Source organism: Somniosus microcephalus, chromosome 28 (genome assembly GCF_052327205.1).
Source record: "Somniosus microcephalus isolate GS21.2 chromosome 28, FLI_Smic_1.0, whole genome shotgun sequence".
In the NCBI taxonomy this organism is placed as follows: Eukaryota; Metazoa; Chordata; class Chondrichthyes; order Squaliformes; family Somniosidae; genus Somniosus; species Somniosus microcephalus.
The window spans coordinates 35452786-35477103 of NC_141014.1; the positions used below are offsets into that span (position 1 = coordinate 35452786).

At 50.1% G+C, this 24318-nt stretch overlaps 1 protein-coding gene across 3 annotated transcripts in view; it reads right to left on the bottom strand.

Moving 5' to 3' along the window:
- Window positions 1-24318, bottom strand: part of LOC147099545 (synaptotagmin-1-like) — a 152168-nt gene that overhangs the window by 109665 nt on the left and 18185 nt on the right. The window contains exon 1 of one of the 3 annotated variants that reach the window (XM_085969791.1): window positions 22749-22770. The exons of the other annotated variants lie outside the window; for them this stretch is intronic. The gene's annotated coding sequence lies outside the window, so the exon portion shown is untranslated. Of the gene's footprint in view, window positions 1-22748; window positions 22771-24318 lie in introns of those variants that run through there. 3 annotated transcript variants of the gene reach the window in all.

The following is a 24318-nucleotide window of genomic DNA, read 5'->3' on the forward strand; positions in this document are numbered from 1 at the left end:
ACCAGATTGACCATTCTACATATAAATTTCTGACTTTGGCCAGGTCCGTCTCAGTGCTATTAACAGGGTGGAAGCAAGATCCAAGGGATTCAAACAGGTAATATTGGGAGAGGAAGGCACAGAGTCCCTTTCCTGTACTAGGGAATCAAGTCGGAAATTCCTGGGCGAGAACGCACGACTTTTAAATTGCTTTCATGTTGGTGGGGGGGGGGGGGTCAGTGGGTTGTTAGAGCCGCTGAAGCAAAGGGTCTCTCTCGCACTGACGAAACCAACCCCACTCTAAAGCTACGGTATTTACCGAGTTCATGTTTTGCCTGGAAGTGGGCCTTAGTGAATCTGTCCGGTTGACGTTAGGGGTTGCCAGTGGCTGCAGGAGACACCATCCTTCACGAACCGGCAGCATAAACACCCAACCAACGGCAATATAAAGACTAGTAAGTGAGGACAGTCATACTGAGAGCCAGACAGAGTTGCTGTTTATTCAGGGAGGTAGCCGGTCTCACTGATAATGGTATGGGTTCAATCCACTCTCAGGGCATTAGAATACTACTAATAGAATTATTCTAATCCCACCTCCAGCCCCAGTTTGTATCCTTCACAAATACTGAGCTAGTTCCGGAACATCACCTCAAAACTGTGCTCGCTGACCTACATTGGCTCCCGGTTAAGCAGCGCCTCGATTTCAAAATTCTCGTCCTTGTTTTCAAATCCCTCCATGGCCTCGCCCCCTCCCTATCTCTGTAATCTCCTCCAGCCCCACAACCCCCCGAGATATCCGCGCTCCTCTAATTCTGCCCTCTTGAGCATCCCTGATTATAATCGCTCAACCACTGGTGGCCGTGCCTTCGGTTGCCGGGGCCCTAAGCTCTGGAATTCCCTCCCTAAACCTCTCCGCCTCTCTTTCCTCCTTTAAGACGCTCCTTAAAACCGACCTCTTTGACCAAGCTTTTGGTCACCTGCCCTAATATCTCCTTATGTGGCTCGGTGTCAAATTTTGTTTGATAATCGCTCCTGTGAAGCACCTTGGGACGTTTTACTTCGTTAAATGCCCATAGGTTTTAAGGAGCGTCTTAAAGGAGGATGGAGAGACGGAGGGGTTTAGGGAGGGAATTCCAGAACTTACGGCCCAGGCAACAGAAGGCACGGCGATGGATATCGGGAATGCACAAGAAGCCAGAATTGGAAGAGCGCAGAGATCTCGGAGGAAGAGCAGCGAGGCCGGGGAGGGATTTGAACCCACGTCCTTTCTGATTCAGAGGCGAGGGTGCTACCAACTGAGGCGCTGCTGACAAAGGTCTTATGAGGAAAGGTTGGACAGGCTAGGCTTGTATCCGCTGGAGTTTAGAAGATTAAGAGGTGACTTGATTGAAAAGATCCTGAGGGGTCTGGACAGGGTGGATGTGGAGAGGATGTTTCCTCTTGTGGGAGAATCTAGAACTAGGGGTCACTGTTTAAAAATAAGGGGTCGTCCATTTAAGACAGAGATGAGAATTTTTTTCTCAGAGGGTTGTGAGTCTTTGGAACTCTCTTCCTCAGAGGGCGGTGGAAGCAGAGTCTTTGAATATTTTTAAGGCAGAGGTAGATAGATTCTTGATAAGCAAGGGGGGGTGAAAGATTATCGGGGGTAGGCGGGAATGTGGAGTAATCAGACCAGCCATGATCTTATTGAATGGTGGAGCAGGCTCGAGGGGCCGAGTGGCCGACTCCTGCTCCTAATGCGTATGTTCGTAAAGGAGCTCGAGCCTATGGGAGAGAGAGAATTTCAGAGGGGGTGGGTGGGTGGGGTGCGGGGGGACCTTTTCTGTGGACGCCGAGTCCTTTGTCGTACTGCACCTCTTCCCACCCGACTTCTGACCAGCTCTTCACTGACAGGACAGGTGCCCCGCTACTAAATTGAAAGGTGGGTGCGACATTTACCGGCATGAACTCAAACAAGACGTGGTCAACATGTGATGAGTAAGTTCCAAAACATGTTTCCATCCTTGTGCACGGGGGAGAGGAGATGCTCTGAAACGTTATTCTATTTATGGTCTGTAGAGCGGAACATTCAGGCACACTGTGAAATGTGTCCTATTGTGGAAAACATTACACAAAAATCAATAAGCCAGGCTGATAAAATGGGCGGGGGGGGGGGCATGAAAAGGACAGGGGGTGAGATAGAGGAAAATGGATTGAAAATCACTTGATGCAAGAGGGTAGTTACACAGGAATTATGAGCTGGGGAGCAGTGATTAGTGAGATCCCGAGGGATCAATCCTTTAGCCTGTATTTTTTTCCAATTTACATGACAGTGATGAGGGTTTAAAACCATGTTTGACGACTGCGCTGGATTACACGGGTGGTGGAAAGTGTCCTCTCGCAGAGCTGGAGATTAGACAAAGCTTTTGGAATGGATAAAGTGGAATCATTTTTCATCAAATTTTGTAAATCAGTAAAGCCTTTTTCCATGAAATTTTGAAAAAATAGGAGAAAATAGTACGCACACACACACACAGATCACAAACCAAGCAAAGGACTTTATTGATTTGTAGAATAAGCTTCAGCCCAAGCAGTACATGTGGCGAGGTCTCAGATAAGTCACTGTGCTTCTGTTGAAGCAGGATGTAATCTCCAAAACTGCAAATATCCCGTGCTTCACTCTTCCCCAGCATCCTCACTGTGTTCAGATGCAAACTCGTCGCACTGCTTTCTACTCTTAATTCGTCGGTTTTCCACCATGAGAGGCCTTGGCCCTTTATTTTGGTTTCTCAATGTGTAGAGGGGCAAATCTTGGAGGGTTGAGCCAGCAATAAAAGGGGAATAAGGCCTTTCCGTATCAGGGGAGAACTGTGTATGGGACTTGCCTGACCCCCCCGCAATGAATTGGATAGTATGGGATAGTATGGGACCCATGATTCCATGGATTCACAGGCCATTTTTGAGGATGTAACTGGTAAAATAGATAAGGGAGAACCAGTGGATGTGGTGTATTTGGACTTTCAGAAGGCTTTCGATAAGGTCCCACATAAGAGATTAGCGTGCAAAGTTAAGGCACATGGGACTGGGGGCAAGGTATGGGATTGGGGGCAAAGTATTGACTTGGATAGAGAACTGGTTGGCGGACAGAAAGCAAAGAGTTGGAATAAACGGGTCGTTTTCCGAGTGGCAGGCAGTGACTAGTGGGGTACCGCAAGGATCGGTCCTAGGACCCCAGCTGTTCACAATATATATTAATGATCTGGACGAGGGAATTGGATGTAATATCTCCAAATTTGCAGACGACACAAAGCTGGGTGGGAGGGTATGCTGTGAGGAGGATGTCGTGAAACTCCAGTACGATTTGGACAGGTTGGGTGATTGGGCAGAAAAATGGCAAATGCACTATAATGTGGATAAATGTGAGATTATCCACTTTGGTGGCAAAAACAGGAAGGCAGATTATTATTTGAATGGCAATAGATTGGGAGAAGGGGAAGTGCAAAGAGACCTGGGTGTTCTTGTGCACCAGTCGCTGAAGGTAAGCATGCAGGTGCAGCAGGCGGTTAAGAAGGCAAATGGTATGTTGGCCTTCGTAGCGAGAGGATTCGAGTACAGGAACAAGGATGTCTTGCTACAGTTGTACAGGGCCTTGGTGAGACCGCACCTTGAGTACTGTGTGCAGTTTTGGTCGCCTTACCTGAGGAAGGACGTTCTTGCCATGGAAGGAGTGCAGCGAAGATTCACCAGGCTGATACCTGGGATGGCAGGAATGACGTATGAGGAGAGATTGTGTCGATTGGGCTTATACTCACTGGAGTTTAGAAGATTGAGAGGGGATCTCATCGAAACCTATAAAATTCTGTCAGGCCTGGGCAGACTAGATGCAGGAAGGATGTTTCTGATGGCCGGGGAGTCCAGAAGCAGGGGCCATAGTCTAAGGATAAGGGGTAAGCCATTTAGGACCGAAATGAGGAGGAATTTCTTCACCCAGAGAGTGGTGAACCTGTGGAATTCTCTGCCACAGAGGGCGGGGGAGGCCAATTCATTAAATATATTCAAGAAAGAGTTGGATATATTTCTTAAGGCTAAAGGGATCAAGGGATATGGGGAGAAGGCAGCGACAGGCTCCTGAATTTGGATGATCAGCCATGATCTCATTGAATGGCGGAGCAGGCTCGAAGGGCCGAATGGCCTACTCCTGCTCCTATCTTCTATGTTTCTATGAAAGGGGATGGTTAATGGAGGGGATGGTTAATGGGATTTACATTCTGCTGGATTATCAGTGGGCTGTTTTTAGTACTTTATTTCAAGTGGCCTCTAGTGCTCCTGGTCTCTTGCACACACCAGCTCTACTCTGTTGAGTGCAACTATCAAGAGCGCCCTGAATAAATTCTGATTTCAATCTTGCTTATTATGCAGGCCAATGAAATTGACATTGCCACTCTGTTGTATTTCTCTCAAAGTGCTTTCGAGATTCAATTTACTTTCACTCTACCTCAATCTGACTCCAGATGACTTATTTCTCCCCAGATTCTCCGCTGCACACTCTCACAGTTCATCACTGTTAAATACAGGCAATCTATCCCTTTAGCATTCCATCTAGCACGACATTAATTCTGTTTAAAAAAAACACGCAAGCCCGTGTGTTGTGGCAAGCAAACAGCAAGTCTCTCTCTCCAACAGTCCCTTCAGCAGCATTGTAACATTACGAGATGCAAACTAACAGAATCCCTGGGAGAGACAATTGTCTCCCAGGAAACCACTCAATAGTTATTCGTCAAGATTCCAGTGGCAGAAGGGTTGGTAACCAGAGGGCACAGATTTAAGGTGACTGGCAAAAGAACCAGAGGCGACATGAGGAAAAACATTTACACAACGAGTGGTTAGGATCTGGAATGCGCTGCCTGATAGGGTGGTGGATAAAGATTCAGTAGTGGCCTTCAAAAGAGAATTGGATAAATACTTGGCGAAACATAGAAACATAGAAGATAGGAGCAGGAGTAGGCCATTCGGCCCCTCGAGCCTGCTCCGCCATTCAATGAGATCATGGCTGATCATCCAAATTCAGTACCCTGTCCCTGCCTTGTCTCCATATCCCTTGATCCCTTTAGCTTTAAGAAGTGTATCCAACTCCTTCTTGAATATATTTAATGAATTGGCCTCCACTGCCTTCTGTGGTAGAGAATTCCACAGGTTCACCACTCTCTGGGTGAAGAAATTCCTCCTCATCTCTGTCCTAAATGGCTTACCCCTTATCCTTAGACTGTGACCCCTGGTTCTGGACTCCCTGACCATCGGGAACATCCTTCCAGCATCTAGTCTGTCTAGTCCTGTTAGAATTTTATAAGTTTCGATGAGATCCCCTCTCATTCTTCTAAACTCCAGCGAGTACAAGCCCAATCGACCCAATCTCTCCTCATACGTCATTCCTGCCATCCCAGGTATCAGCCTGGTGAATCTTCGCTGAACTCCTTCCATGGCAAGAACATCCTTCCTCAGATAAGGCGACCAAAACTGCACACAATACTCAAGGTGTGGTCTCACCCAGGCCCTGTACAACTGCAGCAAGACATCCTTGTTCCTGTACTCGAATCCTCTCGCTACGAAGGCCAACATACCATTTGCCTTCTTAACCGCCTGCTGCACCTGCATACTAAATTGCAGAGATATGAGGGAAAGAGCCGGGGATTGGGACTAACTGGATTGCTCTTCGAAAGAGCCGGCGCAGACTCGATGGGCCGAATGGTCTCCTTCTGCGCTATACTATTCTATGTCAACGATTCCCAACACCGCTCTTGCTGGAGAGCAGCAACTGATAGGTCGTGTGGCCCTGTGCTTGGGTGTTAGACTTTCAACCAGGAAGCCAGTCCTCTCACGATAAGTGGCCTCCCATCCACACACCTGCTAAATGGGTACCAACAGAAGTCAACAGGAGTCTTACAGCACAGAAGGAGGCCATTCGGCCCTTCGTGCCTGTGCCGGCTCTTTGAGCGAGCGATCCAATTAGTCCCACTCCCCCTGCTTTTCCCCGTAGCCCTGCAAATCTTTCCTTCTGAAAGTTATAATGGAATCGCGTCCACCACATTACTCTCCGCCCTCTCCTACACAGGAAGCTAACATTCCTAGGCCAGCACAAGAGGGGCGTGTAAAATGGGTGATATCTGGCCGTTATTCACCCCGCCCGCTTTCCCTTTCCATTGACTTCACTCGGGCGGAGTGTATATCGGGCAGCTAATCCCATATCCAGTCGAGCGTTCTCTCTGCTGGACTGCACTGAAAGGGACAACTCAAACCCATAGCAATTGGGAGAGAGAGAGACAGAGTTAACGTTTCAGGTCGATGACCTTTCTTCAGAACTAATGTCTTCTTCTTCTTAGGCAGTCCCTCGGAACCGAGGATGACTTGCTTCCATACTATAAATGAGTTCTCAGGTGACTGATGAGTCCAATGCGGGACCTACAGTCTCTGTCACAGGTGGGGCAGACGGTGGTTGAAGGGGCGGGTGGGTGGGGTGGTTGGGTTGACGTGCGCTCCTTCCGCTGTTTGCATTTGGCTTCCGCTTGCTCCCGGTGAAGAGACTCGAGGTATTCCGCGCCTTCCCGAATGCTTCTCCTCCACTTTGTATGGTCTTGGGCCAGGGATTCCCAGGTGTCGGTGGGGATGTTGCACTTTTTCAAGGAGACTTTGAGGGTGTCTTTGAAGCGTTTCCTCTGCCCACCTGGGGCTCTCTTGCCATGTCAGAGCTCCGAGTAGAGCGCTTGTTTTGGGAGTCTCGTATCGGGCATGCGGACGATGTGACCCGTCCATCGGAGCTGATGCTGGGGATGTTGGCCTGAGCAAGAACACCGACGTTGGTGCGCCTATCCTGCCAATGGATTTGCAGGATCTTGCGGAGGCAGCGTTGGTGCAACCTCTCCAGTGCTTTGAGGTGCCTGCTGTACATGGTCCATGTCTCTGAGGCATACAGGAGGGCGGGTATTACTACTGCTCTGTAGACCATGAGCTTAGTGCCGGGTTTGAGGTCCTGGTCTTCAAACACTCTCTTCCTCAGGCGACCGAAGGTTGCACTGGCACACTGAAGGCGGTGTTGGACTTCGTCATCGACGTCTGTCCCTGTTGACAGTAGGCTCCCGAGGTATGGAAAGTGGTCCATGTTGTCCAAGGCCTTGTCATGGATTTTGATGATCGGGGGGCAGCACTGTGTGGCGGGGGCAGGTTGGTAGAGGACTTTTGTCTTATGGATGTTTAGTGTAAGGCCCATGCTCTCGTACGCTTCGGTGAAGGTGTTAACGATGGTTTGGAGTTCGACCTCCGAGTGTGCGCAGACGCAAGCATCGTCTGCATACTGTAATTCGACGACAGGAGAAGGGGCAACCTTGGATCTGGACTGGAGGCGACGGAGGTTGAACAGTTTCCCGTTTGTTCTGTAAATTAGCTCCACTCCAGCGGGGAGCTTACTGAGGGTGAGACGGAGCATTGCCGCAAGGAAGATCGAGAAGAGCATTGGTGCGATGACACAGCCTTGCTTGACCCCGGTCCGTACATGAATTGGGTCGGTGAGGTCAAAGAAGGCCAAGTACAGCGGTTGGTGCTGTTTCCTGCATTTCTCTTGTAATTGGCGCGCGGTGACAATCATGTCCATTGTGCCCCTTAGTGGGCAGAATCTGCATTGCGACTCTGGGAGGAGCTCTTCAGCCACTGGGAGAAAGCGACTGAGGAGGATTCTTGTGATGACTTTCCCTGTGGCAGACAGCAGGGAATCTCCTCTGTAATTACCGCAATCGGACTTGTCACCTTTCTTGAAGATGGTCACAATTACGGCGTCTCTAAGATCCCCTGGCATGTTCTCCTCCTTCCAGATAAGAGAAATTAGTTCATGAATTCGTGCCAGCAGTGCTTCTCCGCCATTTTAGCGCCTCGGCAGGGATTCCATCTGCTCCTGAGGCCTTGTTCTTCAATTGTCGGATGGTCTTTTCAACCTCATGCCAGGCTGGGGTTGTGCTAAGATGGTGGCGGGTAGCATGCTGCGGGATGGAGTTGAGGACACTCGCGTCGAAGACAGAGTCGTGGTTAAGGAGATCTTCGAAGTGCTTCTTCCAGCGGGCACTGACTGCCTCCCTGTCCTTGATGAGTTCCTCTCTGTTCTTGGCCCGCAGTGGGGTAGGGCCTTGGGTGCTTGGGCCGTAGATGGTCTTGACTGCGCTAAAGAATCCACGCACGTCGTGGTTGTTGGCTAGCTGCTGGATCTCCTGCACTTTCTCCACCCACCATCTGTTCTTTAGGTCGCGAGTTTTTTGTTGGACCGCGGCCTTCAGGCTTCTGTAGAGCTGCTTTCTTGCTCTCGAGTTCTGTTGCTGTTTCCAGATCAGGAATGCCTTGCGTTTGCGGCTTATCAGCTCCTGGATCTCCTGGTCGTTCTCGTCGAACCAGTCTTGGTGTTTCCTGGTCAAGTGACCGAGCGTCTCTTCACAGGTGCTGATTATGGAGGCCTTGAGCGCAGACCAGGCACTGTGGACACTCTGTGCCTTTGCATCACTGGGAGTCGTCAGGTTATTTGTGAGGTGCAGGCTGAATAGGGCTTTCTTAGCGGGGTCTTTGAGTGCTCCAGCGTTGATTTTCCTGCGGCATTGTTTCTGTTGCCGCCACTGTTTTGGGGTTACATTGATGGAGATGACAGAACGGATTAGGCGGTGGTCGGTCCAGCAGTCGTCAGCTCCTGTCATGGCGTGGGTGATGCGGATGTCCTTGCGGTCGCTTGCTCGGACGATGATGTAGTCCAGCAGATGCCAGTGCTTGGAGCGAGGGTGCTGCCATGAAGCCTTGTACTTGTCTCTCTGACGGAACAAGGTGTTAGTTATGACAAGGCCATGTTCTAAGCATTTCGTCAGGAGGAGGGTACCGTTGGAGTTGGCTAATGTAATGCATGTCCAACTTACGGGGCCCTGTTCCTTTTAGATGTATCACGGCATGCCGCTGCGAATCGGGACGGGATCTTTGTTTTCAGACGATTGGTTCCTCTCTGAACAGCTGGCCATGCACTTTTCCGCCTCCGACTCCTGCTGCCGACGGTGGGATTGCAGCTGCTGATGGCCCCGCAGTCTGTTCCCCTCCCTCCTTCTCTTCTTCCTCCAGCGCACAGTCGCTGCCGCCATGGTAACCATTCACTGCCCCGTTCAGCAGCGCCCGGTCTCTACGGACCCCAGTTTGAGAAGAACTGTACCCGGCATTGCTGGAGCTACAGCTTATCAAGCGATGCCGGACATTGTCCAGTCCCCTCCAACTTGTGGTGCTAGATATGGACACATCTGTTGCATCAGGTGGAGCCATAGATGGACACATCTGTTGCATCAGGTGGAGCCATAGATGGACACATCTGTTGCAACAGGTGGAGCCATAAATGGACACATCTGTTGCAACAGGTGCAGCCATAGACGGACACATCTGTTGCAACAGGTGGAGCCATAAATGGACACATCTGTTGCAACGGGTGGAGCCATAGACGGACACATCTGTTGCATCAGGTGGAGCCATAGATGGACACATCTGTTGCAACAGGTGGAGCCATAGATGGACACATCTGTTGCATCAGGTGCAGCCATAGACGGACACATCTGTTGCAACAGGTGGAGCCATAAATGGACACATCTGTTGCAACGGGTGGAGCCATAGACGGACACATCTGTTTCAACAGGTGGAGCCATAGATGGACACATCTGTTGCATCAGGTGGAGCCATAGACGGACACATCTGTTGCAACAGGTGGAGCCATAAATGGACACATCTGTTGCAACGGGTGGAGCCATAGACGGACACATCTGTTTCAACAGGTGGAGCCATAGATGGACACGTCTGTTGCAATGGGTGGAGCCATAGACAGACACATCTGTTGCAACAGGTGGAGCCATAGATGGACACGTCTGTTGCAATGGGTGGAGCTATAGACGGACACATCTGTTGCAACAGGTGGAGCCATAGATGGACACGTCTGTTGCAACAGGTGGAGCCATAGATGGACACATCTGTTGCAACAGGTGGAGCCATAGATGGACACATCTGTTGCAACAGGTGGCGCCATAGATGGACACATCTGTTGCAACAGGTGGCGCCATAGATGGACACATCTGTTGCAACAGGTGGCGCCATAGATGGACACATCTGTTGCAACAGGTGGCGCCATAGATGGACACATCTGTTGCAACAGGTGGAGCCATAGATGGATGGCCAGCAGAGCCAGCATCACAGGAGTTAACTCACAGACACTTAATCCAATCGATTCTGGTGAAGGTTAGTCATGACATCATTGAAAGCAGGGAGTAGGTGTTGCCTAGCAACAAGTATCCCATAATGCCTTGTGCCTGGCACAGATGAAAGGGCTCAAACCACAGACTACATCTTCAAAGGAAATTTTTTAAAATATTCTCAGAGGATAGCATTGTAAATGTGAGAAAGAGAAACATGAAAACAGAAGGGGTGAGAAACAGAGAAAGGGGAGAGTGAGATAAAAATAGAGAGAGGAAGAAGAGAGATCGAGAGAAAGGAAAGAGATGGAAATAGAGAGAAGGAAAGGACAGAGAGGGTAGAAGGAGACAGAGAGAGGGACAAAATATAAAGGGAGACAGGAAGGAAAGAGAAATATTGAGAGAAAAGAAGTTGGAGAGACTTAAATAGAATTAAATTAAACTATGTGGTGTCTAAACAGCGGTTTGGAAACCTGCCTCAGTAGAGGTTGGAGGTCAAGGAGACCATAGCCCCAAAATCCAACGCTGCTTTCAGTGTTTCTGGGCTTAAAATCAGGGCAACTCACTTGACTGCCCAGGAAATTGGGCCAACAGCTGTTTCCGCCAGTTCTCTGCCCCAATAAGGAAGCGCCCAAATGATCAAACCTGATTCGGCTGTTCACACACTCCACCCACCGGGTCCCCTCCCCCGCCACCCCCAGCAACTAATTTGAATATATTATAATGAAGGCCAGTGGCACTGCAGCCCTGAGTTTCCTGGATCTTTCCTTGCAATGCACTTAGCGGTAAGTTAGAATGAGAGGGAGTTAAGGTGCAGCTCAGACTGGTGCAAGTGAGCGGTTCTTGACCCTGAAGGCGGCTAGAAGGTTTTGTGACGTGATTGCTGCAGCTGGGGATGGGTTTCCTGGAGCCCAGTCATCGCCGTCGGGGCTCAGTGATGGCATCGGACCTCGGTTAGCATATGCGAACTAGGACCCCGCTGTCTTTGGGCTGGTTGCTTAACCGCCTGTCCAGAAGTGTCTGTTAAAATCGGCAACGGAAGGATCTGGGCGACTACCTGGCTGGTAAGTAAGACAGAGAATTCTAACTGTTAAATCCCCCTCCACTCCACCATGTCTCTAATCTCCATGAATACCAATACAATCTTGAAGTGTTTTGATGGAGTAAATAAGGAGAAACTGTTTCCACTGGCAGGAGGGTCGGTAACCAGAGGACACAGATTTAAAGTAATTGGCAAAAGAACCAGAGGGGACACGAGGAAACATTGTTTTACGCAGCGAGTTGTTGTGATCTGGAACGCGCTGCCTGAAAGGGCGGTGGAAGCAGATTCAATAGTAACTTTCAAAAAGGAGTTGGATAAATATTTGAAAAGGGAAAACATTGCAGGGCTATGGGGAAAGAGCAGGGTGGAGTGGGACTAATTGGAGAGCTCTTTCAAAGAGCCGGCACAGGCACGATGGGCCGAATGGCCTCCTTCTGTGCTGTGTCATTCTATGATTCTACGTACTCTAAAGTGAGCTTAAGCCAACCCACTCTTTCCTAACAGCGTGCTTCCCCTGGGTGGCTGCATGTCTTTCTTTCTCCTGTTCTGGTGCTTCTCCAAGGTGCGACCCGAGGGTCAGTATTGCGAGAGAAGGTTGGCAGCTCTACAAAAAGCCTGTGGGACTGAGGCAGCCGTCCTCTCGTGGCATCTGGCGGCCTGCACCTCTGGAGCTTGAGCCTGGGCGCCCTGGTGCCGTTTCCTAAGAAAGACTTGCATTACTATCGTGCCTTTCACAGCCTCAGGCCAGCCCAAAGCGCTTTACAGCCAATTAAGTACTTTTTGAAGTGTAGTCACTGTTGTGATGTAGGAAACGCGGCAGCCAATTTGCGCACAGCAAGCTCCCACCAACAGCAATGTGATGATCTGTTTTAGTGATGTTGGTTGAGGGATAAATATTGGTCAGGACACCGGGGGGAACTCCCCCGCTCTTCTTCCAAATAGTGGCCATGGAATCTTTTACATCCACCTGAGAGAGCAGACGGAGCCTCGGTTTAATGTCTCATCCAAAAGACGGCACCTCCGACAGCTGTTGCCAATCAACTGGGCCCTGGAGTGGAGTCCCCACTGATCAGTAGGGTGGGTGGTCTAATAGCAGCAAACAGATTCTGAATACCCTCAGAGGTAACAGTAGGAGTGCAGGGTGAGGTCGAACCTCGCTCTACTGGCACCAGAGCGCCAGCCTATGCCTCTATGGAGCAGGAAGCACTGACTGCTCCCTGGCTGTTGTAGATCCCAGTGAAGCTGCCACGTGCTTCCACTGATGTCTGCAACAAAGAAAAAAAAGATTCCCGACGTTGCTCTGAACGAGAGCTGTAGTCGCTTCTGCTTTCCCACAAGTCCAAAGCCATGGGCAGCCATTTCACTGGCCTCTGTTTGGAAGGTGGCACAACCTCCCTCACTCCTCCGGCTCCCCTCGTGTCCTGTGAATCACCCAGTGCCACATCCTTGCTAATGCTATCCAATGGCCCCCCCACCCCCCCGCCCCGGGTGAAAGCCCTGGCTGGTGCGTGGGGGCCGTGAAAGGGCAAGTCACGCAGGGCGTGAGATTGTGGGGGGGGGGGGGGCAGCGGGGAGGGGAGGTCAGGGCAGAGGAACATGGCGGGGGGGGCGGCAAGGATGGTTCAGGGACTCGCAGGAGGACTTGAACTTCACCCGATGGAAGCAGATTCAATAGTCTAATTCAAAAGGGAATTGAAAAGGAATAATTTGCGGGGCAATGGGAAAAGAGCGGGGGAGTGGGACTAATTGGATAGCGCTTTCAAAGAGCCAGCACAGGCACGGTGGGTCTCCTTTTGTGCTGCATGATTCTCAGTGTGATCTTTCTTACAATCCATAAGGAAGTGATTCCGTCTCACTCTCTCCTATTTAGTCAGGTCTCCGTCAAACATCTTCTGTATAATGGCAGCGATGAACAGAAACTGTTGAACACTAAGATTTTCAAAAGACAGTGTGCTGGTGTGAGCTGAGACTGGAGTAGAGCGAGTTCCAAGACTGACTGGGGGAAAAATTTGATTGGTTAGCGCCTCCCGTTAGTGCCTCCGCCGGGGCGCTAGGAACTTAGCGCCCGAGCGCAGCGATTTCAGCACCGCTCGCGAAATTGACCAGTCGTTTTGCGGCCGGGCTATACACTACCACCGCGATCTCCTGCGCCCGCAGATTGTGACGTCAGTCGAGCGTGCAACGCCCCGGTAGCGCCCCGGACCAGATATTGAGTGGCACCCCCTGCCTTAGCACCTGCCGCTAACAACGACAGGGAGAGGGGAACGTTTTCAAGTCAGGAAGGGGCTGGGGGTGCGCCACTTAAAGGTGGGCGCTTCCTGCCTTTTCTTGTTGGCAACATTTTTGGAACACGCAGGTTGAGAGGGAGAGAGACGTCTGGAGAGTTTTAACACTGTCCTAAGGAGTTTAGGCCCTCAGCACCACTTTTGAGGTTCCTAAGCGCCGAGCTCTTTCCCTGGGCCCATCCATTAGTCACACACCATCCTGACTTAGAAGTATATCGCTGTTCCTTCATCGTCGCTGGGTCAAAATCCTGGAACTCCCTCCCTAACAACACTGTGGGAGCACCTTCACCAGACGGACTGCAGCGGTTCAAGAAGGCGGCTCACCACCACCTTCTCAAGGGGCAATTGGGGATGGGCAATAAATGCTGGCCTTGCCAGAGAAGCCCACATCCCATAAAAACAAATTTAAAAAAATACAGCACAGAAGGAGGCCATTCGGCCCATCATGCCTATGCTGGCTCTTTGAAAGAGCTCTCCAATAAGGTCTTTCCCCATAGCCCTGCAATCAGGTGGGGTCTTTTACAGCGATGCGCTCCAACCCACCCAGACACAGGACCAGAAAAATCTCTCCAGTGTCGCTATATCCTTTTTATAATAACCAAGGTTCGATACGGATCTAACAATAACTTCCCTACTTTTCAATTCGAATGAAAAAAGCAGCTTCTCGAATCACTAACACAGCTTGTCTGACCCTTGAGTACCATCTTCACTATGCATGGTACAAAATTTAGACTTTGGGTGATAGTGTAAGATGAGTGTTATCGATTCTGCTGCCTGTTGAACATCTCTCCAGATTTTCAGTGCCATTCAGGTCATGGGAAACGATTTAACACGTTCATATGCACAAAGAGCAGCCTCCTACGCGGATATGCAAATAAGAGCCGCCCACTCATGTACCTGAAGAAGGAGCCCCGCCCCCTCTTAAAGGAGCCCTCCACTCAAATACGCAGAGAGGCGCATTACAACCCGTGCATTATGGGATAACCAAGGCGGAGCTGTTGCTTTAACTAGGATTACACAGGATATACGGCACAGAAACAGGCCATTCAGCCCAACCAGTCCATGCCGGCGTTTATGCTCCACTCGAGCCTCCTCCCGTCTTTCCTCATCTAAATCTATCAGCGTAACCCTCTATTCCCTTCTCCCTCATATGCTTGTCCAGCCTCCCCTTAAGTCCATCTATACTATTCGCCTCAACCACTCCCTGAGGTAGCGAGTTCCACATTCGCACCACTCTCTGGGTAAAGAAGTTTCTCCTGAATTCCCTATTGGATTTCTTGGTGACTATCTTATATTGATGGCCTTTAGTTATGCTCTTCCCCACAAGTGGAAACATTCTCTCTGTATCCACTCGATCAAAATTTTTCATAATTTTAAAGACCTCTATTAGGTCACCCCTCGGCCTTTTTTCAAGAGAAAAGAGACCCAGCCTGTTCATCCTTTCCTGATATATGTACCCTCGGATTTCTGGTATCGTCCTTGTAAATCTTCTCTGCACCCTCTCCAGTGCCTCGATATCCTTTTTACAATATGGCGACCAGAACTGTACGCAGTACTCCAAGTGTGGTCTAATCAAGGTTCGATACAGGTTTAGCATAACTTCCCTACTTTTCAATTCTATCCCTCTAGAAATTAACCCTAGTGCTTGGTTTGCTTTTTTATGGCCTTGCTAACCTGTGTCACAACTTTTAGTGATTTGTGTATTTGTACTCCGAGATCCCTTTGTTCCTCTACCCCACCTAGACTCGCACCCTCCAAGTGATAAGTGACCTCCCTATTCTTCCTACCAAAATGTAACACCTCACATTTATCTGTGTTGAACTTCATTTGCCAATTATATGCCCATTCTACAAGTTTATTATTGTCCTCCTGTAATTTGTTGCAGTCCTCCTCAGTATTGACTATCCCCCCCCACAATTTGGTGTCATCCGCAAATTTAGAAATTGTGTTTTTGATTCCTCAGTCTAAATCATTAATGTAAATTGTGAACAGCAGTGGTCCCAGCACTGATCTTTGTGGAACACCACTACCCACCTTCTGCCCACCCTTTACTCCCACTCTCTGCTTTCTGTCCTGAAGCCAGCCAGCAATCCTTTCAGCTACTTGTCCCCTGACTCTGCATCCTCTGACCTTGTTCATCAGCCTATTATGGGGTACCTTATCGAGGGCCTTTTGAAAATCCAGATAAATTACATCTGCTCTTTGGTTACGTCACAGTTTTTGTGTTGATTTCCTCTGCGTGTTTTTTTCAGTGCATTGCGGAGCTTCGCTCGGAGCTGGGGCACTTTGGTCACGGCCTTTGTCCCTCCGGCACGGCCCGTGCTTGGCCGGCTCCCCCAGCGGTCTGGGTCTCCCGGGAGCTGACAGGCCAGGCGGGAAGCCTCGCCCGCCATGCGCTTGGAAATATCGTTCACAGAGGAGGCAGTGATGCTCTTGGCCTCAAAGCAGCTGCCGGTGTCGGGGGGTTGGGGGGGGTGGTGAACCTGCTTCTTCGCTTTATCATCTTCTTAGGCAGTCCTTCGGAACCGAGGATGACTTGCTTCCACACTAAAAATGAGTTCTCAGGTCTTGGGCCAGGGATTCCCAGGTGTCAGTGGGGATGTTGAACTTTTTCAAGGAGGCTTTGAGGGTGTCCTTGAAGCATTTCCTCTGCCCACCTGGGGCTCTCTTGCCATTTCGGAGCTCCGAGTAGAGCGCTTGTTTTGGAAGTCTCATATCGGGCATGCGGATGATGTGACCTGTCCATTGGAGCTGATCGAGCGTGGTCAGAGTTTGATGCTGGGGATGTTGGCCTGAGCGAGAACACTGACGTTGGTGCGCCTATCCTGCCAATGGATTTGCAGGATCTTGCAGTGCTTTGAGGTACATGGTCCATGTCTCTGAGGCATACAGGAGGCGGGTATCACTACTGCTCTGTAGACCATGAGCTTGGTGCCGGGTTTGAGATCCTGGTTTTCAAACACTCTCTTCCTCAGGCGACCAAAGGCTGCACTGGCACACTGAAGGCAGTGTTAGGCTTCATCATCAACGTCTGCCCTTGTTGACAGTAGGCTCCCGAGATATGAAAAGTGGTCCATGTTGTCCAAGGCATTGTCGTGGATTTTGATAATCGGTGGGGGGGGCAGTACTGTGTGGCAGGGGCAGGTTGATAGAGGACCTTTGTCTTACGGATGTTTGGTGTAAGGCCCATGCTTTCGTACACTTCGGTGAAGGTGTTGATGATGGTTTGGAGTTCGACCTCCGAGTGTGCGCAGACGCAAGCATCGTCTGCATACTGTAATTCGACGACAGAGGATGGGACGACCTTGGATCTGGACTGGAGGCGACGGGGGTTGAATTCGCACCAGTAGTGCTTCTCCGCCATGCTTTAGCGCCTCGGCAGGGATTCCATCTGCTCCTGAGGCCTTGTTCTTCAGTTGTCGGCTGGCCTTTTCAAGCTCCTGCCGGGCTGGGGGTTGTGCTGAGATGGAGGCAGGGTAACCAGAGGACACAGATTTAAGGTGATTGGCAAAAGAACCAGCGGCAACAGGAGGGAACGGCCTAGAAATTCGGTGGAACCCCAAACGGGGCGCCAAGCTCGCCTAGGCGCCGGAATTACCACTGCGATCGGAGCCGTTGCGCCCGCCGGAAATTCAGCTTGAGCGCCCCAAGAGGGATGCGGGGCGCTGCTCGAGGCGCCCCGCGTCCCTCTTGGGGCGCTGAAACTGAATATCGCAGCGCAACGTGCCACAGCGCCACACGCTGCGGCATGGCGCGCTGCGGTACTGCAGGCCTTCCTCCCCTTCTTAAGGGGGAGGGGCCTGCACCAGCGCGATGACCGATCGCGAGTGCCGGCAAAATAGCCCGGCACCGAGGAGAAGTGCCGGGCTCTCGGGACATAGCCGGCACTGCCGGGGGGGGGGGGGGGGGGGATCAGGAGGCTGGGGACGGAGGTGCTGGCAGGCGGCCACCGAATAAATGGCCGCCCCGCACCTCCACCTTAATTTGCGCCACTACCGCCACAAGTAGGCCCCGTGAACGGGCGCGATTTGCGATCGGCGTTACAGAGGCGGGCGCGACCAAATATCGCGATCGGGGCGGTAGCGGGGCGCTGCGCACACCGATGACGTCATCAGTGGCGGCGCAGCACTACAGGCTAACGCCGCCATTAGCGCCCCACTATCGTGGGAGGCGTGGCCAATGGCGCTAAAGCCACTGAGTGCCCTCTTTAGGCGCTAACTGGTGGCGCAGCCCACCGAATTTCTAGGCCAATGACAGAGGATGGGACGACCTTGGATCTGGACTGGAGGCGACGGAGGTTGAATTCGCACCAGTAGTGCTTCTCCGCCATGCTTTAGCGCCTCGGCAGGGATTCCATCTGCTCCTGAGGCCTTGTTCTTCAGTTGTTGGCTGGCCTTTTCAAGCTCATGCTGGGCTGGGGGTTGTGCTGAGACGGAGGCAGGGTAACCAGAGGACACAGATTTAAGGTGATTGGCAAAAGAACCAGAGGCGACAGGAGGGAACGAATTTTTACGCAGCGAGTTGTTGTGATCTGGAACGCGCTGCCTGAAAGGGCGGTGGAAGCAGATTCAATAGTGACTTTCAAAAGGGAATCGGATAAATACTTGAAAAGGAGTAATTTACAGGACTGTGGGGAGAAGTGGGACTAGTTAGACAGCTCTTTCAGGCACGGTGAGCCGAATAGCCTCCCTCTGTGCTGTGTCATTCTATGATTCTACTCTGCAGCTGACCAAAGGCATTGCTTCTTTCCTTTGCTTCTGTCTGACCCGCTGTTTTTTTTGGATAAACAACAAAAGACCAACCGTATTTTTTTTTAAAAGTGTGGCTCTTCACACAGCAGTTGTAAACATGGTGTGAAGTTTTACTGTGAGCAGGAGCTGGAGGAGAGGCGTTAGCCGAGACACTAGCACCGAAGAAAAACGCCTCTTATCCTGAGAGGAGTCCCTGCCTGTGTGCCGTAAATACTAACTCTGGACAGAGTATGCAAAGATATTTAAAACGTTATATCGGCCGTGCAAATACAGTTGGTTAAAGCCAGTTTGGGCCAGTAATAAATCACCTACTTGTACTGAGGCTCAATGGTCAGGTTGGCTGGCACCTACAAAACCATTCATATTTACATTATGTGGCTCAGTGGGGAGCACACTCGCCTCTCGAGTCAGAAGGTTGTGGGTTCAAGTCCCACTCCAGGGACTAGGCTGACACTCCCAGTGCAGTGCTGAGGGAGTGCTGCACTGTCAGAGGTGCCGTCTTTCGGATGAGATGTTAAACCGAGGCCCCGTCTGCTCTCTCAGGTGGACCTGAAAGACCCCATGGCCACTATTTCGAAGAAGAGCAGGGGGAGTTCTCCCCGGTGTCCTGGGCCAATATTTATCCCTCAACCAACATAACAAAAACAAACAGATTATCTGGTCATTATCTCATTGCTGTTTGTGGGAGTTTGCTCTGTGCAAAGTGGTTGCCGCGTTTCCCACATTACAACAGTGACTGCACTTCAGAAGTACTTCATTGGCTGTAAAGTGCTTTGAGACGTCCAGTGGTCATGAAAGGCGCTATAGAAATGCAAGTCTTTCTTTTTTTACATGAAGATTTCACAACTGAAAATCATGTTATATTGTTGACAGCAGCTACCTTCCCCCACCTGAAAGTTTTATCATTTGCTTATTATGGTAGCTGGTTAGATAATTATAGAATCTTACAGCACAGAAGGAGGCCATTAGGCCCATCGTGTCTGTGCCGGCTCTTTGAACGAGTTCTCCAATTAGTCCCACTCCCCCCTGCTCTTTCCCCGTAGCCCTGCAATTTTTTCCCTCTTCAAGTATTTTACCAATTCCTTTTTGAAAGTTACTATTAAATCTGCTTCCACCGCCCTTTCGGGCAGTGCGTTCCAGATCAGAACAACTCTCTGCGTAAAAATGATTTGGTTCCCTCATCAAATTCCTCCCCTTCCCTCCCCCTCTTTCCTCAAGGTGTTGACTCCTTGTTCAGATACAGTTCCAAAGGAACCAATTGACTTCCAGTACCTCGTCCGAGCGACCATAACATAACAAATAGGAGCAGGAGTCGGCCATTTGGCCCCTCGAGCCTGCCCCGCCATTCAGTGAGATCATGGCTGATCTTTGACCTCATCTTCACTTTCCCGCACTATCCCCATATCCCTCGATTCCCTTAATATTCAAAAATCTATCAATCTCTGTCTTGAATATACTCAACGACTGAGCCTCCGCAGCCCTTTGGGGTAGAGAATTCCAAAGATTCACCACCCTCTGAGTGAAGAAATTTCTCCTCATCTCAGTCCTAAATGGCCGAGCCCTTATTCTGAGACTGTGACCCCTGGTTCTAGACTCCCCAGCCAGGGGAAACATCCTCTCAGCATCTACCCTGTCAAGCCCTGTAAGAATGTTGTATGTTTCAATGAGATCACCTCTCATTCTTCTAAACTCCAGAGAATATAGGCCTAGTCTACTCAATCTGTCCTCATAGGACAATCCACCCATCCCAGGAACCAGTCTGGTGAACCTTCGCTGCAATATTCATATGTGAGCTCAGGCAGTCAGGCCCTTTATTCACGGGCGGGCTCGTAACTAAATTTGATCCGGCCCTCATCTGATTTACACACCCACTGGAGAACAATCAGGAGTGGGCCCTCTGCCTATGTTTCCGTCTCTCTTACTCAACGGCACAAAAGCTGATTGGAACTCCTCTAAACACCAAACTCCACCCCCCCACCCCCCGCACTCCTCCACCCCAGTTGAGACCAGCTAACCCGGCACAGACTAGAGATTGAACCTGGAATCTTGCACACTGCGTGAACCTGCTGAGTCAGTGGGGGGGTGGGGTGGGGGGGGCGGTCATGAGTTATATTATTCTACGCCATTGCCGCAATTCTACAGCCTTATCAGGACGGGTTCACCCATTTGTCAGGCCGTGCATTCTATGCAGCGGCAGACCTGCCAGAACCCATAGCGTGGATACAAGTCTCTGACAGGCTCCGGAAACCCATCACATAATCACCATTACCATCTTGTACCACAGCTGGTGGCCCCCTAGCCTTTACGTCATTGCTGTGTGGAAAACCAATGCATCTCCTTGTCTATAATCATGTCAGGGCAGCTGTCGGCGAGACTGATCCCTCTAATTCGTATGTAATCTAAGCCTGGAGACACGGAGGTCAGCCACTGTCTCCTCATAACACCGATAACACATCAGAAAATGTCAGGCCTCAGCGAATTGAAGCCTGCAATCCTCAGAACAGTGTATTTCTATAAAACCATGAGCATTGTGTTAAATATTACATGGATAAGATTTCATTCACAAAGCCACTTTAACCTTCTCAATGCCAAATCAGGATCCCTATAAACAGAAGGTACATACAACAACTTGCATTTATATAGCACCTTTATCATAGTAAAACGCTTCACAGGAGCGTAATCAGTCAAAATTTGACACCAAGCCATATGCGGAGATGTTAGGATAGATGGCCAAAAGCTTGGTCAAAGAGGTAGGTTTTCAGGAGCATCTTAAAGGAGGAGAGAGAGGCGGAGAAGTTTAGGGAGGGAATTCCAGAGCTTAGGGCCTTGGTACAGGGAACTTTCGTTTTATCCGGAATGCTCTATCCACTGGCAAAATTCAGGAGTCGGTTCAGATAAGTTATTTTACTTTTCGTTGCTTTTTTTCTCCAGTCCTGGCTCTGCAAGCGTCTAGCTGAAGCTGTTGCTTAGCTACAGAGACGCTTGCAAGCTGCGCCGACTGTTTTGAAGCTGTTGCTAAGCAACAGGGTTTGTTGCTTTAGACGGAGCTCAGAAGCTCCATATGTTTTAACATTTAGCGCTCGTTTTTCCGGCAATGTTGATCGACCGGCACCAGCTCGGTCCCGTCAGTGCCGGATACCAGAAAGTTTCCTGTAGTTGAAGGCACGGCCGCCAACGGCGGAGGGATGAAAATCGGGGAATGAGCAAGAGGCCTGAATTGGAGGAGCACAGAGATCTCGGAGGGGGCTGCGGGGCTGGAGGAGGTTACAGAGATAGGGAGGGGGGGGCGAGGAGGGATTTGAGAACAAGGATGAGAATTTTCAAATCGAGGCATTGCCGGACCGGGAGCCAGTGTAGGTCAGAGAGCACAGGGGTTCTGGTCTGGGTCTCCCTGCTGCTCATATGAATCTCCCACAGCGTTGCTCACTGCGAGAGTCTACACTGCTTTATAATGACAGGACCATTGTTATTTTTAATGAAAATGATATTTGAGATGCTCAAGTGTGACACATACTTTGTCTGCATTACACTTCTGAGGTCCCATGGGCATGTTAGATGCGAGACTTTTATTATATTGATAGACAGATGAAGGAAGGCGCATGTAATGTTAGAGGATTTACTGATAACATCAAGCTATGTGGCCGAATGATGAATATGAGACGGATCAATAATATTGAAATGGATATGTCACCAAGTAAGTGGATGGGGCTCAGGAATGGCAGATTTTTTTAAAATTTAGATATAAATGTAAGCTTTTCTCACGTTGGAATGTGAAACATGCGAATGTTGAAGGGAACACAGCACAATAAGAGCACTGGCTGCATGTCAACAGGAAGGGCTCTGTATTTTTCCATGTGGCTTCTTCAACAACAACAACAACAACAACTTGTATTTATATAGCACCTTTAACGTAGTAAAATGTCCCAAGGCGCTGCACAGGAGTATTTTAAGACAAAAAAATGTGACACCGATCCACATAAGGAGAGATTAGGGCAGGTGACCAAAAGCTTGGTCAAAGAGGTAGGTTTTAAGGAGCGTCTTAAAGGGGGAAAGAGAGGTAGCAAGGCGGAGAGGTTTAGGCCGGGAATTCCAGAGTTTAGGGCCCGGGCAACAGAAGGCACGGCCACCAAAGGTTGAGCGATTATAATCAGGGATGCTCAAGAGGGCAGAATTAGAGGAGCGCAGATATCTCGGGGGGCTGAAGCAGATTACAGAGATAGGGAGGGGGCGAGGCCACGGAGGGATTTGAAAACAAGGATGAGAATTTTGAAACCGAGGCGCTGCTTAACCGGGAGCCAATGTAGGTGAGCGAGCACAGGGGAGATGGGCAAACGGGACTTGGTGCGAATTAGGGCACGGGCAGCCGAGTATGGGATGACCTCAAGTTTAGGTAGGGTGGAATGTGGGAGGCCAGCCAGGAGCTTCGATTGGGAAAGAAGACCCGTCATGTCCATGACCTGGAATGAACACGTACCTTTCTGAGTCCGGGCTGTCTGTGCTGTTTTAGTCACACGGTACAGGGAGGCCTACCAGGAACGCTGCAAGAGGCGGACAATTAGGGGAGGCATCATCGAAAATTCGCGGAAGGCACCCAGCCAATGCGAAGCTGCTTTCAAGGTTATGCTGCTCCGCTCATCAAGGGCACTTGACGAGAACCCAAAGTGAGTTATTCTGGCCTTAGATTATTGGTCAGGTCGCATTTGGAACACTGTGGGGGTGGGGGGGGGGGCGAGGGGAGGGGAAGGATTTCTCTGTTCACTAAGTGTTGCGACATCATAAATACATGGGGGGGGAATAATATTAACGTAACTCACTGGGCGGGACTCCCGCGGGATCGGGTGGAACACAGTTTTACGCCCCGCCTATTACTGGTCTCTGTTGACTGCAATGGAGAGGGGAATTTTAGCTATGAGGAAAGATTGGATAGGCTGGGGTTGTTTTCTTTGGAACAGAGGAGGCTGAGGGGAGATTTAATTGAGGTGTATAAAATTATGAGGGGCCTAGATAGAGTGGATAGGAAGGACCTATTTCCCTTAGCAGAGAGGTCAATAACCAGGGGGCATAGATTTAAAGTAATTGGTCGAAGGATTAGAGGGGAGTTGAGGAGAACTTTTTTCACCCAGAGGGTGGTGGGGGTCTGGAACTCACTGCCTGAAAGGGTGGTAGAGGCAGAAACCCTCATCACATTTAAAAAGTACTTGGATATGCACTTGAAGTGCCGTAACCCACAGGGCCACGGACCAAGAGCTGGAAAGTGGGATTAGGCTGGAGAGCTCTTTGTCGGCCGGCATGGACAAGATGGGCCAAATGGCTTCCTTCTGTGCCGTAAATTTCTATGATTCTATGAAGACCGGGCGTAGTGTAAAACCGGTGCTGTACCTGATCCCACCAGCTTCCCGATGGGCGGGTTACACTAAAACTGCTCCCATTCTATCTGAGCTAAAAAGCAAAATGCTGGAAATCTGAATCAAAACAGAAAACGGTGAAAACACCAGGTCAGGTAGCATCTGCGGCGTTAACGTATCGGGCTTGCGCCCTTTGATTCTATTTGGCGCGTTGCTACTCTTAGCGACCAGAGCAATTCTTCCTCCACCACGCACCGCCCCCCCATCTCACCCACACTCATTGTGTGACTTAATGGTCACCCTACTTTGAAAAGGGCCCTGATACATTGCAGATGATTCAGACAGGAGTGACAGGGCCTGGTTCCAGGATCTCGAGGCTTTAAATTACGAAGGCAGGACTCACAAAAAGACTGAATTCCTTTGCGTTCGAGAAAATGAGATGGAGAGGAGATGTTTCTGAATTATAACGGAGGAATGGATAGATCGATGCAAGTACAGTGTGTTATTTAACTTGGGAGTGTAAACACAGAACTAAAGGACGCGAGTATTAAATTAACAAGCCTTGGGCAAAACCAAAGGTATCGGAGGGTTCCTCGTCTTCATGCAGTTGTGGTAATGAGAAACTAAACTGAGTTTGAGCAATGACTGTTGTGCTGATTAACACCTTTAAAAAGAGCCGGATGATTATCTGGTTAGGAG